The sequence below is a fragment of the Canis lupus genome, chromosome 8, assembly GCF_011100685.1.
Source record: "Canis lupus familiaris isolate Mischka breed German Shepherd chromosome 8, alternate assembly UU_Cfam_GSD_1.0, whole genome shotgun sequence".
Taxonomy (NCBI): domain Eukaryota; kingdom Metazoa; phylum Chordata; class Mammalia; order Carnivora; family Canidae; genus Canis; species Canis lupus.
In genome coordinates, this window is record NC_049229.1 from 52,062,105 (window position 1) to 52,078,278 (window position 16,174).

Below are 16,174 nucleotides of genomic sequence, written 5' to 3' on the forward strand. Positions count from 1 at the left end.
TGAAAGCTGTATTCTGGTATGTCCAGAATGAAAATGCAAACTCACAGACACATTAAACATAAACACACACACAAAGATTTATATATTTTATATAATATGTGTATACACATATATTTAGGCTTGTATTTAGAAAAATAAAGACATTAAAATAAGAGAAGCAATGAGTGGTAGAAGAAAAAATAAATTTGCATAAAATGTAGCAAACTTACTTTTTAAAAATGTAACAGGTGTATTTTTCAACTTGAGTTGAAGCCTTCCACAGAACAATCTCTCCTCACTGTGGTGGACTGCCTAGTAAATGATATGGCAGCAGAACTCATGCCAGTGACGGCATTTTGCAAACACTGGATGCTCAAAAGGATTGAAGCTCCCTGTATTGATTTGGAAGTAGATTACACTGCCTTTTCTCAACAGCTTTTGTTTTTCTGTCCTCTCTCCTGTCAATAATTGTCCCCTTATTCCCATCTTGCTGTTGCCTACTTTCCTCAATGTGACTAATAAATGAGATTATTTATGGAATGCACTTAGCACTACATCTGGCTCCTTCTGTGCACTCAGTAAATATAAGCTACTATCATTATTACACTTTGATCCTTTCCACATCCGCTTGATGTTTTTTAGGGCAAATAATTTAATCCCCATTTTATGAAAAGAAAGGTGAGACTAATGGAGGCAAGGAAGTTACCTGACTGGTCTTGGGTCTCAGTATTAGTGAACAGTATTATAGCTACTTGAACTAAGAATAGTGACCTTTTAGGCCAGTGCTTGTTCTTCTGTATCACACTTTTAAAATAGTGTTGTTGTTGTTGTTGTTTTTCTTTCTGAAATACTCTCAAGAAAAAAAGAAGTTACCAGTACTTTCTTGTATCTTCTCCCTGATTTTAAACCCATGCCTTGTCTTAAAGTCCTTGCATTTAATTTAATAATTTTAGATGCTTTTTACTTGATGTGACAGCCCAAGTGCAGTCCTAAGTAATCTCTATTGGTATTCTCAAACTATTGCATATATTCAGTATATTCCATCAAGTACAATGTTATAAAAGTTTCATAAAAATACCAACAACCAGGGATCCCTGGATGGTGCAGCGGTTTAGCACCTGCCTTTGGCCCAGGGCGCGATCCTGGAGACTAGGGATTGAATCCCACGTCGGGCTCCCGGTGCATGGAGCCTGCTTCTCCCTCTGCCTATGTCTCTGCCTCTCTCTCTCTCTCTCTGACTATCATAAATAAAAAAAAAATATCAACAACCCTTGACTTAATTTTTAGCCAGTATCTATTGAGAATTTCAGCAATTAAGACATTTATAGCATCATATTATAAAGTATATGTAAAGAACTATATGAGCATATAATGAAGAAGCAAAGAATTTTTTCCCCGGGAGTTCAGAGAAGTCCCCATTTGAATTAGGTATTAATTCATGGCTATACATTTGTCCAGTGGAAAGGGGCAGACAGAAGCAATAGGTAGGGTCTCTTTCAGACTAAGAGAGGTCATTTGAGCAAATATATTAAGGAACAAGAGACAATGAATGATCCAAAGTGGTTAAACTGGGTTGATGGCCAAAGTGGCTTTTGTCCAGCTGTGAAGTGCCTTGCATGTGAGGCTAGAGAGCCTGTTGCTGATTTGATAGCATCTGAACTGCAGTGGATATTTTCAGGAAGAACTATGCCATGACCAGTTTGTGATTTAGAAAGAAAACACCAGCAGCATAATAAAAACAACAGCCAGAACTGAGTCTTCATGTCAAACTATTGCACAGTTTCAGGAGAGAAATGATGAGGACTGAAACTACGCAAGTGGCCCTGGAGGTGAGGAAGGGGAGACACAGATCAGAAAAAAATGTGGATACACTCAAGTGGGTTTAATACTTGATGCAATACATAGAATAAGTGACATGGAGGAAACAGAAAACTAGCTTAGATAGATAAGTATATAAGTGTTACCATAACCAAGATAAAGACATATTATCAGGTTCCTTTTTTTCCAAAATAGATTAGATTTGGTTATAAGAATGCCATCTCTTCATTTGTCATTTTGTTATAGTAATATTTCTGGCATTTTCCTATAAAAGTAATTATGATGATCTCACCACCGTATTTTAGTAGTTTATCTTAATAGATTGTGAACTCCTTGAGGGCAAAGGCAGTCAAGTTTATGTCATTTATCTTTTAAATACCCAGCACCTAGGTGCCTGATGCAGAGTAGAACTCAACTCATATTTGATGAATTGGATTAAATTTAAATGTACTTTTGGCAATAGGGAAAGATGCTTAGAGGATTTTCCTGTCTCTGTTCCAATTCTTTGGTTAATCTCAGTCTTTTTGTTTTGGCTCCTGCGAGCTTTTCCAGTGCAGCAAATGCTTCTAGTTTACAAGAAAGAAAAAAGGAGAATGAGTGAGCAGGAGAAGGGGGCACCGCAGCATCTAGTTTAGAACCTCATAGGTTTGCTTCTCATAATTTTCACCTTTGATGGGGAACTGTCCCAGATTTCATCCACCAGGCTCAGGTTCTGACATGGTACCTTCTTAAATCAAACTTGAAGGGAAATTGATTGAAAAGAAAATACCATTATGGGAAAACAATTCATTCTCTTCCCCTTGACAGAAGGTAGACTTTTGTCTATATTGTAGAATAAATATTAGCTGGCTGATTGCTTTAAGATCTAGAAGCCTAGAGGAGTCATGATGCCTTTGCTCACTTTTTTCAGGGAGATTTCCTTTAATTTGGGAGACATTTGATACAAAGGTTTTTAATTATGTTTCAAAGAATCATATTTTTTCTCCCTATGTGGTTATTTGTATTAACTAAATATAGGTGTAGGAAAACTCTTGCAGATGTTTCCGTATGTAGTTGTTTTTATTGAAGTGTGCATTCCTCCAGATAAGGAGTAAGCTGATATTTTAAAATTTTTCTACTAAGGCCTTAAATATCACTTTCTGGGGGTGTTTTTTGTGTTGAAAGAAAATAGTTTCGAACTCCCAAAAATGGATTGAAGGGGAAACAAACAAACAAAAAAAGGTAGAATAATGGCTACTTGATACTTCTGGTGGTAAAAACTATTTCCTGATCTTTTAGAAGAAGCCCATACGATGCTCACATTGTGAGATACTCATCCTTCAGTTGACAAAAGTTGGATCCATGTTCTCTTGCAGAAATTTCAAACTAGTATCTCCTGGGGCAAAATCTAGCCCTGAAACTATATGTTTGGTTTACATTTAAATGACATTAGGTTGGGCATGCCCTGACTAGCTCAACACAGACCCCATCACCCCTGTTGTATAATGCCTGGCCTACTTCACACATTTGCCAACTTCCTAGGTCCTAAAAGAGTTAAATATGACTGTCTTGCTAAAGGGTTTTATAGCACTCTGCTTTGAGGGAAGGTGAATTCCTACCTAGCAATGAAATCAGATATGTGGCTCCTGAGAGTGAACAAGTAGAAAGCATTCTCATTTATGTCAAGGCACTCCTAGACTGTCTCCCCACATCACATTAGAAGCTATTGAAGTCTTATCAGAAATAAGATACTTGTCAATATATTATCCATTCCCCATGTCACTTTGAACCATTAGTACTGCTGTCTAGGTAGCTCTTCTTGCTCTACAAGAAGACTTAGGGTACATAGGAATTTGATTGAGTGCTAGCCAGTTAAGATTCTGTTAAGGTACAAAGGCAGTATTAATTAAAAAAAAAAAATTTGAGCCAGTGTTGAAAGCATAGCCCTTTATTGACTTCTTTAATGCTAAAGATTCCATTTTTTTCTCCTGAGTTAGGGATATCTTATCTCCTTGGTTGCCTTATTTCATCTTCCTCTCTCTCTTTCTCCCCATCCCCCCACACCTCCCCTTTTCTTTTGAAAGTCTTATCAAGAGTTAATGGACTCATGATCTAAAAATTAGGTTATTAGAAATTTCTGTCATATATCCTGGAGAATTGATGTTTGAATTCTCCTTGGCTTGAGTCAATCCTTTATCCTTTTTAGGTAAATGAATTAAGTCTCCTGCAATTTCCTGTGTGGGAGACTCTTTTTAGATGAATCATTTAAATTGAAAGCCCTGTCTGCTCATCAAGGGGCATGATTTTAGAGTTCTCCTGAGTATTTCGTGCACACTTAATACAGTCATTGAGATACATAAGGCAACCATGTGCCTTAATCTATGTGAAGTCTTGATTCATATGTGGTTATTTGGGTAAAGGCTATAACTGCAGTTTTGTATCCTCAGCTCTATTTCCAAAATTTCCCTTGGGCCACTTAAAAATAACCTCTTCTTGTTCCTTTTTATCTCGAAACTTTTTATTGGAAGACCTCAGGCCTAACTTCAGCATCAGAGATCAAAATTCCTATCTCACTTAATTCAACAATCCCTAGTCATTGTTGATACTCAGAGAAATAGAGACAGTGCTATATTTCACCCCCAAAGTGAAGAAGATTATGAATTCTGTGATTTCTACATAGTACTGTGAAGTTTTTAATAAGATATTGTAGGGCCTATAGGAACACATTTACCTGCTAAATTGTTTTTGTAACCAAACTCAAATGATTCTAGAAAAAGTCAGACATGACTTCCTCACAAGGAAAATTGAGCATCTTTACCTTTGCAGTTGTCCTATGGTACTTGTTAATCTGTTCACAATTCTCTTATCTTGTAAAGGGCAAGTCTTAATTAATTCCTTGTTGTTCCTTGCAATAAGAAGAAATTAAAAGGGGGCTCTTTGGGTATTAGACAGGATCACCTATGCACTTGCGTATTCATTGCATTGTAATTAAGCATTAATGAGTACTATTCTGTTTATAGTCCCAAATTTTCTCTTGAAATCATGTGGTAGGAGGGCAAGGAGAAGTCAGGCAGGTTTATTTATACCTATATGGTGTTAGTTATCTCAATAAACTTAGTAAGGTCTTTTCCAGATGTCACAGATTAAGAAATTAAAGTATAGAACAGTTATTGAAGTGGTGTAAGTGCACAGCTGATTAATGATAAAGGCATGATTCCACTTTAGCTCTTCATAAACCACCTGTGTTTTTCCACAGCAAGCTGCCCCATTGTTTCATGTAAGCCTTGCAATGCCCATCCCATGTGGGGCAGACTCACCAGGTACAACAAATGGGCTCTTCTCACATGTACATATCTCATGTTTATAGAATATTTTACTCTTTACACAAGATTTTTGTTTATATTACCTATTCAGATCTGAGCAACAACTCTTTGTGGTATATTCTCATTTAACAGAGGCATTCCTTTTGATTGAAAAGAATTAGTCATTTATCTGGTCATTTCTGGGAAGGATTTCTTCCCTTATGCGTGTGTGTTTGTGTGTATCATTCAGGTAGGCATTGTGAGTGATACAAAGCAACAACAACAACAACAGCATTTAACAGTGAGTTTTTATTGTTAATTATCTTATCTGTATTATTTCACTTATTCCTCATAGTAATCCCATGTTTTGCTGATACAGTAACTGTGACTCAGAGAGATCAAGTAACTCACCTGTTGTCTCCAAGTTAGTAAGTGGTTGATTCAAGATTCAGACTCAGGCAGTCAAACTCCAGAGCCCATACTCTTAACCACTATAGAAAATTACAAAATTACAAAACATGGCTCTGCCTTGTGGCATGAGAATCTAGGTGGCCAGACAACACCAATACAGAAAAAAAGATGGACATAGTTCTTGAAGAATGATCTGGACTTGATGTGTGTAGGAGCAAAGAAAGTGTATTCTAGCTGTGGGGAATAAAATGACAAATCCAGAGACATGGGAATGGTATAGATGGTATAGACAACCCATTTTATTTTATTTTCATTCTGCATAGAGTTATATCTGATATGATTATACTGACAAAGAGAGGACTTCATTTTCTTGGAGTGTTCAGTTGGTAGAAATGAATTGTGGGGAAGGTGACAACCATAGGGTTTGAAAGGCTTTGGAGGACAAGCATTGAAGACCTCAGAGAAGAGAGTATATATTGTAAACTGGATGGATGGCATAACCATCAGCCCTGGTAAACTGAGGCTGCTGTCTAATCTTAGAAGGAGAATGAAATTCAGAACAGCAAAGCAGGAACCGTCTCCTTGGACAAAGCCTCAAGAAAGAAAAGCCTGTCTGAACCCAGATTGCTCATCTGGACACCAGGAAGTCGGGCAGAAGAAGGACTCTTGTAGAGGAAAGAGAAGATGTGCCTCTAGCCCTTAAGAACTCTGGAGGAGGTTTCCTCCCAACACACTTAAATGAACACCAGTGAGCACCAGCAACTGCCCAGACTAGGGGAGCAGATAACTGAGCAATTAACCTTTGGTGAGGGGTGTAAAACTCCAATTAAGAGCAGAATCTCTTCCATTATGTGGGAAGGGGAACTGTGGAAAAATGTATGAGGGGGGTGAGGAAGTGAAAACTAGGCAAAGAAGGAACAGTGTGTTAGCAAGCCAGATTTAAAATCTGTCCAAATGGGTGTATGAGGGTGGGAGCAGCAAACAGGGGCACTGACTAATTGTCCTGATTGCCAGTTACAGTTTCTTCTCCCTTCCCAGTTCCCCACACTGACTGTGGTACTCAGCAACCAGCAGCGGAGGGATGGGGGAAGAGAAGTTAGATGTTTATCCTCTTCTTTGTTGTAATTTCCTTCTTATTTGCTGAACATCTTTGGTAATTTCTCTATAAATTTGCTCAGAGTAGCAATTTAGTAGCTTTTCTGTTGACAAATGAAGAACATCTTAATAGTCAAGTGACTGCATTCCATCGCTTTGCAAGAGTAGAAGTGGCATCTTGCAGGTTGCAAAGATTGACACTGGGAAGTGGGAGATCTTAGGAAAGTCTCAATTCCACAGAACCTATTTACTTTTGCTCCATTTTAGATAGGAGGAAATAAGCTTCTATGCCTTGTGAACTTGGTTTCTTGTGAAGATTTACTCTGAATCTTCCTTCTTTTATCACTTGGTTAATGAATGCCTTTCAAACAGAATCAAGAGGGAAGCTCCTCAAAACTTGCCCGGAAGTCTTCAGAAGCAAAGACATATATTATTTTGTGTCAGATGTTTCCCACTGTCCATCTTCAGGAGACAGGAAGCAGTGACATTCCTTTTGATAGGACCAGAGATGAGTGCAGAGAGGAAGGCACCTTTGCTATCCACGTGTCACCATGCTTTATCATATGAAGTACAGAAGTTACTGTCTTAAAAGTAAAACATGAGAATCTTAAAATCCTTCTCACATCCTGCTCAGAAATTTCCCTGCACTGCATTAGCAGATGAAAACCTCACATATATATTTTATGGTAATGCACTACAGTTTTACAAGTGTTTCTGTAAATATCACTTCATGTGATTCTCATAAAATCCTTGGGAGATCAGCAGCTTAAAAATTGGCAAGACATGGTGTAGGTATAGGGGGACAAGCTAGGGCTCAGAGAGGCCATGGGCCTTCCAAAGTCCAAAAGCTCAAGTCCAATCTGCATTCATCTACAGTCAGGTATCACCATTCCGTAGATATTTGTTGACATCAATACTTTGGGTAGGAAAAGGGGAGGGGGAGCTTTTAAAAAATCTTAGAACCATGGCTAGTGGAAAGGGAAGAAAAAGTAGGTCTAAGGCAGCACTAGCTTTCTTCAAATTTTTATTTATTTGGGGAAGAGAGTGGCTTAGGGCATGGGTGATTAGTTATTTCTGGAATCCCTCTTCCAGAAGAAATCAGGTGCCCTACGATGATATATCATTGTTTTGTTGTCATTGTTAGCAGTGTTCTCACAGGAGACACAGAGAAGCAAACCAAGCATTGGCCATTCTAAATCTTTGCATGTATTTGAAATAACTATTGTACCTACACCACAAACCATGGGTTCAGGTGTCTTCAAGGAGATTCCTGATGATCATTCCTTAATTTTCTTCCTGGGACCTATTGCCTGGTAGTGGAGATCAGTTTCAATATTAATCAAGGTTAGATCCAATTCTTAAAATGGAATGAAGAATGAAAATTTCTTGTTTTTTGCCCTAGTGCTTGCCAACAGCCTCCTGTACCCAATCCTCTTCCCTGCCACCTCTATCAGAAGTATTACAGTGTGGTGTGTTGGGAGGTGCAGAGAGAGAGGTTTGGCAGAGGCACTCAGCACTTCTCTTAAGCCTGTTTTCACAATGAGTAAGTAAGGGTGAGATAAGATCTGACTGTCACCCCCAATTAATGCCTGGACATGTTCCCACACAGAGTGACATCCAGAGAAAGAGGCAGGAGCTTCTTGCATCTAACCAAAGCTACCACTTCGCACTCCCACTTTATAGTACAATTTTCCACCTTCCATGCGCGTTGCTATCTGACCTGGCTACCGCAGAGATACAGCCACCTCCCAGGAGATCCACCACACAAGCTAAAAATAAAGGCTGCTGTTTCTCTGCAGATGCCATTAACCCAATTAGAGCAAAAAAGAATTAAAAGAACTTATAGCCTCATTAAATACAAGCAGCATAAACTTCAAGAAGGCAAACTAAATTTGTTATGCAATTTAAAATTTTACTAAAAAATCAAAATCATTTGAAACCCCCAGTCCCTTAACTGAAGGCAGACACCACATGGTGGTGACTATGCAAGCCAGTAAATCAACAGAAGTTCAAGTTTCCAGTGCAGTAACACAGGTGATGAGTGATGCTTCATGCAAATTAAAAAAAAAATTGACAAGTCTCCTATTCCATAAACAGGAAAATATTCTTCTGAAAGTTCTTTGGTTTAAAAATATGGTCATGCTTTGATAAGTCTTTTGGTAGTTATACAGAAGATATTTATTTATTAAAATATTTTACAAATAGCCCTAACCAATGTACATCTCAAATTAATAGCTCAAACATGCAGGGCCTCATAGAAACCAGCCTCTGAGAGATTGGAACCTCACCTATGTGTGAGGTCCTTCAAGGGTAGATCCAGCCACCAAATACGTAACAAAAAGCCTTTTGGTAGCCGAGAAGACTGGCTCCGAGTGCATATACTCAACCTAAGTCTCTCCATTATGTTATCAATGATTTTATGACACATTAGTTTTCTAACTCACAATGTTTGGAAGCCAGTGTACTTTATTTTACTCTCAAAAATATCATTTTATGTTTTTATGCAATAAAAGTAATATGTTCTCATTATATTTTTAAAAATTGGAAATAAGAGTTTAAAAAAAATAATTACTCCTATCCTTCTAAAATAACTGTGCTCATAATTAGGTATATTTCATCCGTATTTTTTTTTTTCTCTAGCTACTTTTATTTTCCCATATTATGTATTTGGGTCTATTTTCAACTATGAGCCACTTGCCATTTTGAACAAGGATTTCAGCAAACACTGTGCTCTTCCTTATTATTTCACTTGATAATCATTACTATGCTAAGTGCTAGGAGCACAGAGAGAATACTTTTGAATTGTATTCATAGTCAACTAGTTGAAGACTAGAAACAACTATCTGGGATCCCCAAAAAACTGACACACGCAACCTAACAACTGGCTCATCACACCCTAACTTCAATATATCCGTCTAGAGCTATTTAAATACAACTGTTTTCAAAACATTTCTCCATCTTCATAAAACGATTTTTGAAATATAAGCCAGATTTTCTTCCTTTGTTTGGAAAAAGGAGTATGACAAATTTAGAAATATTATTTTATATGTGTACTTAGGAAGGGAGGTAACTTAAAAGAAAGCTTCAGAGATAAGCTGTTATTATTTGTTGTTGGTGTAGTAACTATTATTACTATTACTATTATTGGAGACAGAAAGAGAGAGAGAGAGAGTTAATTTTCAGGCAGTCAGAGCAGAAAACTCCTAACCTTGCATTTATTTTACCCATTGAGCTATTGTGTAAGGGCTTAATAATACATCAGTGAGATCCTTGTCTTGGGAACTTTCAACTGAAGTACCTCAATCACTTTTACTGAAATGTTATCATGAGGAAAATCTAAACCCAGGTTAGCTCACTGATTTCCTGGGTTGTGAGGGTATACAGCTACAAGATCTCTAACATTTTTTCTTGGAAGACCTCTTCATTGCTTGTCTTCTTAAGTATATTATAATAAACTACGTGTTGCTAATTTATTAGAGATTTGCCACCCCGCCCCCACCACCACCACTTCATCTCCTCAGTGAGTTTTTAGTTTATTTTGTATTTGAAATGCAGAAGCTCAAGCCTGGTAGAAACCCTGAAGAGAAAATGTAAGACTGAACCACTATGAAGCTGAAAATCTAGACTTGGAAGGAACAGCAGTCTCACAGATGAAGTCTGAATGACAGTATTTGTGTTGTCTGGGGCTCTTAATAGAGCTGTGGGCAGGCAAAGTTAGCTAGCCATTATGCAAAGAGCATGGAGCTCATCAATAGCCTGTAAAGCCTTTCCCATGTGGATCCCATATTCCTTAGTACTTGCTTGTGCCTCTCACCTCACTTGATTATTCTATATTTTCTTATATACCTATAGACTAGGATAGTTTAGAGACAATTGCACAGTTGTGTACCACACAATTCAATTTGGTTAATTTGGAAAGCAAAAGGCTTTTCTACTGGTGTGCAAACATAAGCTGTGTAGCCTCAACTCCACTGACAACCAGAAGGAGTGAACTGGTTTCCTAAGAGTAAAATCTGCCCCACAAATATGTGCTATTTGGCAACATTTTTTTTTTAACATTTGAAATTATGAATGTTTTCTGATAGGTCATGTGGACTCAGCTTTTGCCTCAGGCCCTATCACTCCATGTTTTATTATGGCAAGCTTATACACATTTATGATACCTGCCAGGCTGCTGTAGGACGTTTGATATGTGGCTTGGCCTTTCTAGACCTCATTTAACCTCTCCAGACTGCAGTTTTCTCATCTGTAAAATTGCCATCATACCTGCCCTGCCTACATCATGAGACCTTCTGATGATCCAAAGAGCTAATGTGGGCAAAAAGACCATAAAGATTATAAAGCACAGAATAATAAAATATACTATCATTAAATTTATAGTGTTATGATTATTATTTGGATGATATTGAAATATGATCAAATTCAGCTTAGTAAAAAGCAAGTAAAATTTCTTCACTTTCATTTATAAAACTGAATCTCTATTCTTTGACTGATGGGCAGGCAAGCCTAAAACCTGCAGAATGTCAGATTGCTGGACACGTTTCCATTCCTTTTTTATATTCCCTTGTGGATTTCTTGTGAGTATACAAAGATCGAGAGGCCATCTCAGAGGTTACCTTTCATTCAAGAGGTGGTGGCATCCTATTCATTGTGAAGTTCTGGACTTTTTCCTCCTCATCACAGAAAATTGGTGTCACATGGAGCATCCTTTCTTTACCCTTGACCCTTGCTTCCTCCCTGATGAGTATCTGCCTAGAACTGGAGAATAGAAATTTAAAACTGTGTTTTAGAATGGATGGGTCCATCACAAGACACTTCCAAACCTAAAAAAAATACTTAGCTTTTGAAGATTATGAATATTTCCTATATTCTTTGGTGAAATATTAAGCAAAATGATAGAATACAGAATACACAATAACCCATGGAATTGACATGATTTGATACTCATTCAAAGATGAGCAAAAGGGTTATGTAGTATTTTTTATCTTTGTGCCATTTGAATACCATCACCATCACCATTTTCGCCATACCCACTCATCACCTGTGTTATTATTTACTTAACTATCTTCTTTAAGCTGACTTATTTTACTTAAAATAACTATATTCATTTTAAAAGCAAAATATATAACTTTAAGGTAAATAGAAAATAGTAGCACTTCTCATAAATAAAAGATAATGGTAAAAATAAGCAATAAGAAAACATGTTATTATGTATTAGCTGTATTTTGTAGCCTACCAAAACCCAAATCCTACTCTTCTATTAGGAAGGAAGGAAGGAAGGAAGGAAGGAAGGAAGGAAGGAAGGAAGGAAGGAAGGGAGGAAGGAAGGGAGAAGGAAGGAAGGAAGGAAGGAAGGAAGGAAGGAAGGAAGGAAGGAAGGAAGGAAGGAGAGAGAAAGGAAATTGATAAGTCTGAGAACTCTTAAAGACTTGTAAGCACCAAACTTCTCTATAAAGAAATGAGGATTGAAAGAAAAAAATTAATAATTTTGCATATGTGTGATTTGGAATTGAGTCTTTTCTTCTTTATAACTTCATTTAACACATCAAGCATAGTCACAAACGTTGGGGTATACACCTATTCTGATAGAATGTGGGAATTTTATCTTTATCATGGATATTCTCAATAATGTGACCCAAATTTCTGGGAAGCTGTATTATTTAAGTTTTATTTTTTAAAAAAATCTCTGCTTTATGTCTTCATTAAAGGAATAAGGGATTTTATTTCTTTAAGCCAAAATCTTCATTATAGGTATTAAACAACTACCATGACAAGAAAGTACTAAATGATTACTTATTCAGATATCAGGGAAAGAACTTTACGTGGATATTTTAATTCAATCATTACAACAGCTCTAAAAAACAAATGCTATTAAAGTACCCATTTTACAGATGTGGAAAATAAGGTTTACATGGAATTTATTTTTGCCGTGATCATATAACTAGTTAGATCAGAAAATCTGATTCTGGAGTCTGCAATCTTAACCCTTCCTAAGATACTCTTACTATTTTTAAAAAAAAGATTACTAAGTTTGTTAAGAGGTCATATCTCATTGTTTTTTGGAAGGTATGTTAAGTCTACTGCACTCTTTTTCACAATGGGTTTGCCACCAGAACACAGGTGTCATGAAAACCACCACTAGGGGCAGCACCGGTGGCCCAGCAGTTTAGCACCACCTTCAGCCTGGGGCCTGATCCTGGAGACCCGGGATCGAGTCCCACGTCGGGCTCCCTGCATGGATCCTGCTTCTCCCTCTGCCTGTGTCTCTGCCTCTCTCTCTCTCTCTGTGCCTGTCATGAATAAATAAATAATTAAAAAAAAAAAAAACAACACCACTAAACCTAAACCAAAATGGGAAAGGAAAAGACTCACATTAACATTGTCGTCATCGGACATGTAGATTTGGGCCAGTCTACCATACTGGCCATCTGATTTACAAATGTGGTGCGATCGACAAAAAACTATTGAAAATTTTGAGAAGGAGGCTGCTGAGATGGGAAAAGGCTTCTTCAAGTATACCTGGGCTTTAGATAAACTGAAAGCTGAACGTGAACATGGTATCACCATTGATACCTCCCCGTGGAAATTTGAGACCAGCAAGCATTATGTGGCCATCACTGATGCTCCAGGACACAGAGACTTTATCAAAAATATGATTACAGGCACATCTCAGGCTGAGTGTGCTGTCCTGATTGTTGCTGCTGGTGTTGGTGAATTTGAAGCAGGTATCTCCAAGAATGGGCAGACCCATGAGCATGCCCTTCTGGCTTACACACTGGGTGTAAAACAACTAATTGTTGGTGTTAACAAAATGAATTCCACTGAACCACCCTATAGTCAGAAGAGATACGAGGAAATCGTTAAGGAAGTCAGCACCTACATTAAGAAAATTGGCTACAACCCCAACACAGTAGCATTTGTGCCAGTTTCTGGTTGGAATGGTGATGACATGCTGGGGCCAAGTGCTAGCATGCCTTGGTTCAAGGGATGGAAAGTCACCCGTAAAGATGGGAATGCCAGTGGAACCACACTGCTTGAAGCTCTGGATTGCATTCTGCCAACAACTCATCCAGCTGATAAGCCCTTGTGTCTGCCTCTCCAGGACGTCTACAAAATTGGTGGTATTGGCACTGTCCCAGTGGGCTGAGTGGAGACTGGTGCTCTTAAGCCTGGCATGGTGGTCACCTTTGCTCTGGTCAATGTTACAACTGAAGTAAAGTCTGTTGAAATGCACCCTGAAGCTTTGAGTGAGGCTCTTCCTGGGGACAGTGTGGGCTTCAATGTCAAGAACATAGCTGTCAAAGATGTTTGTTGTGGTAATGTGGATGGTGGCAGCAAAAATGACCCACCAATGGAAGCAGCTGGCTTCCTGGCTCAGGTGATTATCCTGAACCATCAAGGCTGAACCAGTGCTGGATATGCACCTGTGCTGGATTGTCACACAGCTCACATTGCTTGCAAGTTTGCTGAGCTGAAGAGGATAGATCATCATTCTGGAAAAAAAGCTGAAAGATGGTCCCAAGTTCTTGAAATCTGGGGATGCTGCCATTGTTGATATGATTCCTGGCAAACCTATGTGTGTTGAGAGCTCCTCTGATTATCCTCCTCTGGGCCATTTTGCTGTTCGTGACATGAGACAGATGGTTGCTGTGGGTGTCATCAAAGCAGTGGACAAGAAGGCAGCTGGAGCTGGTAAAGTCACCAAGTCTGCCCAGAAAGCTCAGAAGGCTAAATGAATATTATCCCCAATACCTGCCACCCCAGTCTTAATCAGAGGTGGAAGAACAGTCTCAGAACTGTTTGTGTCAATTGGCCATTTAAGTTTAATAGTAAAAGACTCGTTGATGATAAGAATGCATTGTAAAGCCTTCAGAAGGAAAGGAGAATGTTTTGTGGACAATTTGTGTGTGTGTGTGTGTGTGGCAATTTTAAGTTATTAGTTTTTAAAATCAGTACTTTCTAATGGAAAGAACTTGACCAAAAATCAGTCACAGAATTTTGAGACCCATTAAACAAAAGTTTAATGAGAAAATAAAATAGTCTACTGTACTGAAATGAAGATCAACATTCTGAAACTGTTGTGTCTATAGATCAAATTTTATATTTTGAATTTAAATTTAGGAAGCAAGGTAAACAACAACAACAACAAAAAAAGGTACAAGAACAACAAAAACTTTTACCAACCATTTTTTTTTCAAATGAGTATAAATAGCTCCTTCCTTCCTCCCTTTCTCCTGTCCCTCCCTCTTGCCCTCCCTTCCTTCTGTAGTGCTTTATTTAAATTCCTTTAAATTATGTTATTTTATTAACAAGACTGTGAAAACAAATTTTGGATCCAAGATTTTGAGGTAATTCACCAAGTCAGGGAAGAGAAAAAATTTCAGAAGTCTACAGAATCCAGGTGAAGAAGACTGTTTAAGATTGGCAGCAATGACTCCCACTGGTACTTCATTCTATCATTACCTCATTCCTACTTCTACTTTTCTTATGCCAGGGTCTCCTCTTCAGTACTATTAACCTTGTGGGCCAGATAATCCTTCATTGTAAATGGCTGTAGAGTACATAGGAACATTCCTAGATATTCCCCCACTCGATGCCAGTAACGTCTCCCTAGTTATGACAACCAAAAATATTAACAGAGGGGTGCCTGAGTGTCTTAGTCAAATGTCTGATTCTTGATTTCAGCTCAGGGTGGTGAGATCAAGCCATGCATCAGGCTCTGTGTTCAGCAGGAAGTCTGCTTGAGGTTCTCTCTCTTTCTCTGCCCCACCCCCTGCTCTTGCACACTCTCTCTTTCTAACAAATAAATAAATAAAATCTTTAAAAAAAAAAAACATATCCAGACATTGCAAAATTGCTCTTGGTTATGAACCATGGCTAAGGATTTTCTAAATTTGTGATTTTCTAAATTTGTGATTTTCTAAATTTTTAGAAAATTTCTAAATTTTCTGCTTATTCTGCTATTAATTGGTATCTGTTATGTTGCTTTTTCCTTTAGTGAAAGTTCTTCCTCTGCTTAGAGAGAAGACATGTTTTGAAACCTTTGGGGCCAAATAAAATCTCTCTTGTTTTTCAAGGTGTATAGCAAGGTATAAATATGATGGCATTATTAGCATATACATCTGAATGTTTTTACTTTGATTTTAGCACTGAGTTTAAATGTCTATCATATTGTCTTCTCAAAGAAGTGTATTTTCTGAAGGTGCTGGTCAAGCACAGTGACTTCCAGAGTGGATGGGAGCCTTACCAGCCTGAGCTGGCCTGGGATCACTGTGGAAACCAGAACAGAGATGGACAACATTGGGATTGTTTTTTGGTTAATCTAGGTTTCCAGAATTCTAGGGTTTTGTTGTTTTGTTTTAAACAGCATAAGCTGGTCTTGCACCTCACTTTTGTGTTTGCACAATTAAAGCAGTAAATCCTCATCTTGACATGTGTTGTAGTGACATGAGCCAGAAGAGTTCATACTCATAGATTTTTCTCTCTGGATTGTAGTGGTTATCCTATCACTACTTAGGGAAACAGTCCTGAAACCTTTTGGAGCTCCCAGAGATAAGTGTCATTATTTAACAGATAAGTGACTTAAAATT

General features: G+C 38.0%; 1 protein-coding gene and 1 pseudogene across 23 annotated transcripts in view; both read left to right on the forward strand.

The window, feature by feature from the left end:
* NRXN3 (neurexin 3) overlaps positions 1-16,174 on the forward strand; it is a 1,532,396-nt gene that overhangs the window by 895,167 nt on the left and 621,055 nt on the right. The gene's annotated exons all lie outside the window — the stretch shown is intronic.
* Positions 12,936-14,320, forward strand: LOC106559184 (annotated as a pseudogene).